Genomic DNA, 3,330 nt, shown 5'->3' with positions numbered 1-3,330 from the left:
AAAAGACTACTCATATTACTCCACCTATCTAATTTAATCTATAAAAGAGTAATTATAAATATACTTGACCATCTTGTATTATCATAAGTCAAGTATAACTAATTAGTTTTAATATTCTTATTTGGATATTATACTACTTATGGGCTAGTACCGTAACATAATAGTTCAAACAAACCTTTCTCTACTTGTTTTGTTTCGTGGATTGTCTTATTAGTTTTGTAGTGAGGTGAAGTGACGTGAGGTGATTCTCGTTCTAAGACCCAAGTCCTAGACGTACTAACGGGGAATTAGTAGTCTTTGCATCATGAAGAAGAGGAAAGACCCAAGACCGGATCACTAAGATCCAAGATCGACAAAAGCTAAGGAAGCCAAGTCCACACAAATGTTCTACAATAACTTCGAAGAAATAACGGGGAGTTATTGTCCAAGATAAGTTGTGTAGGTATTACATTTATTTTGAGGTGGTGACCCTTGTGTTACGCACCAAGATAAATACTTGTAAGGGTGTAAAGGCTTCTCCGCATACTAAAGGAGTGAGTTTATTATAAGGGAAAATCCCGAGTCCGGGAGAGGAGCTCAGGGACTGGAGTAGGGGTGAGTGAATCTATTAGAGGTTGCGCCATCGCAAACCAGGATAAAATCGCCGTGTGGTATTTTCTTTCCTTGCATTTTATTTTTCACACATATAAACTGCATAACCACTTGGTAAAGTTTTAAAAAGGGATAAATTATTTTAAAATGCCACAACAATTTTTAAATTAGTAATTAAGCTATTCAACCCCCCTTCTAGCTTAAAATAGCCCTCTTACGAGACCTTGCATATTTCTTTAGTTAAATTGTTTGATGTCTTAGTATGTGGTGATTGTATGATATCCTAGTATTGGTTGTGCATATTCGTCTTATGAGCGTCGCGAACTTAAAAGATAGCGTGTTAATTCTTAATGAAGTGAAAGTGAATTTAAGGATTTAGAACTTGCCATGCTAGCATAGGTTTATGTATTTGTTATGCATGATTCGTAGGTAATTTTAACCATCTTACTTGCCATATGTAATTAAAATAGATAACTTATGCTTAAACCTTTATGTTGTCCAATCCTATAGACATATAGGTTCTCAATATAACTGGTGCCTATTCAGATTCTATCTCTTTTATGGATGTCTGGTAGAATGGTACTCGTGCAACGAAAGTTGGCGTTTATCAGTTTCGTGTTATCTAATTAGTGTCATCACCATTGCATGCTAAGGTTAAGAATAATAAGGCTACTAAATGAAGTATTTAATGAAGTTAGAATCCCATATTTGTCATATATATCAATTCAGTTAATCTTATTCTCGTAGTTATATAAAAACTCTCAATTTTTTATCGTCTTAGCATTGGATAATAACCATACATAGTTGCTTAGGTGCATAATTTAGATAGTTAACCAATACAGTCTCTGTGGGAATGAACTAGAAAAGATTCTATACTACTTGTGAACTCGTATACTTGCGTGTATTATTAGCGCGTGTTTAGCGACTAACAAGTTTTTAGCGCCGCTGTCGGGGACTGCAGTGTTAATTTATAGTTTATGTGCTTTCCATCAGTGTTCGTTAAAGTTCATTGACTCAGACATAGTTACTTATTTGTTCCTTTTCTGGTTTCAAGTAATCTAGCGAGGATGTCTACATACGCGTTCGTGTACTCGTAAGAGAACACTGGATAAAGCCGAGAAAGAACTTGTGGTAGTTCGTAGGGAAGTTTTTGAGGAAGAAAAGAAGGTAAAAGAAGAAGAGAAAGTTGAAGAGCCAATTGTAGTAGCTATAGGTGATCAAGCAGAAAATCCGAAGGCTTTGATGGACTATTCTAAGCCTAAGATTAATGACATTCAGTCTAGCATCATTAGTCCAGCCATCAGGGCTAACACTTTTGAGATCAAGTCAAGCACGATCCAGATGATACAGAACTCAGTTCAGTTTGGGGGTTCTCCTACTGAAGACCCTAACATGCATATCAGGGATTTCATCGAGATCTGCGACACTTTCAAATTCAATGATGTGACTGAAGATACTATCAAGCTACGAGTCTTCCCATTTTCTCTATGGGACAAAGCTAAGTGCTGGTTACACTCTCTACCAGTAGGGTCTATCACAACTTGGGAAGATCTTGCTCAAAAGTTTCTCACTAAATTCTTCCCCATGGCGAAGACTGCAGCAATCAGGAATGCTCTTACCCAGTTCGCTCAGCAAACTGGAGAATCTCTGTGTAAAACTTGGGATTGATATAAGGAGATGCTAAGGAAGTGCCCACACTATGGAATGCCTGATTGGATGATTATTAACTGCTTCTACAATGGATAGGGTCCTACTTCTAGGCCCATGCTTGATACAGCATCAGGAGGAGTCTTGTGGGCTAAGAGCTACGATGAAGCTTATGAACTTATTGAACTGATGGTTGCTAATGAGTACCAGAATCCTTCCTAGAGACTGACTCAGGGGAAAGTAGCAGGAATTCTGGAGTTGGACATAGCAACTGCTATCGCTGCCCAACTTAAGGCTTTGACAATGAAGGTGGACACTTTGGCTAATTATGGATTTAATCAAATCAGTAGTATCTGTGAGCTTTGCACTGATGCCCATGAGACTGATCAGTGCACAATTTCTAGTGAACCAGCTCAGTTCGTGAGCAACTTCTAGCGATTGCAGCAACCTGTACCAGCCACCTATCATCCTCACAACCGTAATCATCCTAATTTCAGTTGGAGTAACGCTTAGAATGCGGTTCAATAGCCTTATCACCAGTATCCATCTAAGCAGTACAACCCCCCTAGTTTTCAGCAACCGTAGTATGCACCAAGACAACAACTTCAGTTGCAACCAGGTAATGAAAAATATGAATTAGAGGAGTTGAAGCTTATGTGTAAAAGTCAAGTTGTTTTCTATCAAGACCTTGGAAAATCAAATTGCGAAAATTGCCAATGTCTTGCTAAATCGTCAACCTGGTACATTGCCTAGTGACACTGAAGTGTCAGGAAAGAAGGAAGCTAAGGAGCAGGTAAAGGCAATCACTTTGAGGTCTAATAAGGTTGCGAATCTCGAACAAACTCAAAAGTTGACTGAAGAAGCTGGGGCTGGAAAAGAAGTAAAGCAGCAAGATGAAGAAGTGAAACCAAAGAAGAGTACTGTTGAGCACACTCCGCTTGAGGGTAATACAGGGGATAAATAGATTTATCCTCCATCGTATTTTCATAAGCGGCTACAGAAGAAAAAGCTGGACAAGCAATTTGAGAAGTTTCTGAAGGTGTTCAAGAAACTTCATATCAACATACCTTTCGCTGAGGCTCTCGAGCATAT

At 38.5% G+C, this 3,330-nt stretch overlaps 1 non-coding gene across 1 annotated transcript; it reads right to left on the bottom strand.

The window, feature by feature from the left end:
- Positions 1–2,190: 2,190 nt before the first annotated feature.
- Positions 2,191–2,297, bottom strand: LOC141669647 (small nucleolar RNA R71). Its single transcript, XR_012553915.1, has one exon. It is a non-coding gene; the product is annotated as a small nucleolar RNA R71 (small nucleolar RNA).
- Positions 2,298–3,330: the final 1,033 nt, after the last annotated feature.

The sequence above is a fragment of the Apium graveolens genome, chromosome 6 (genome assembly GCF_009905375.1).
Source record: "Apium graveolens cultivar Ventura chromosome 6, ASM990537v1, whole genome shotgun sequence".
NCBI lineage: Eukaryota > Viridiplantae > Streptophyta > Magnoliopsida > Apiales > Apiaceae > Apium > Apium graveolens.
Note: the sequence above shows the minus strand (reverse complement) of the source record. Positions and strands in the feature narration are given on the sequence as shown.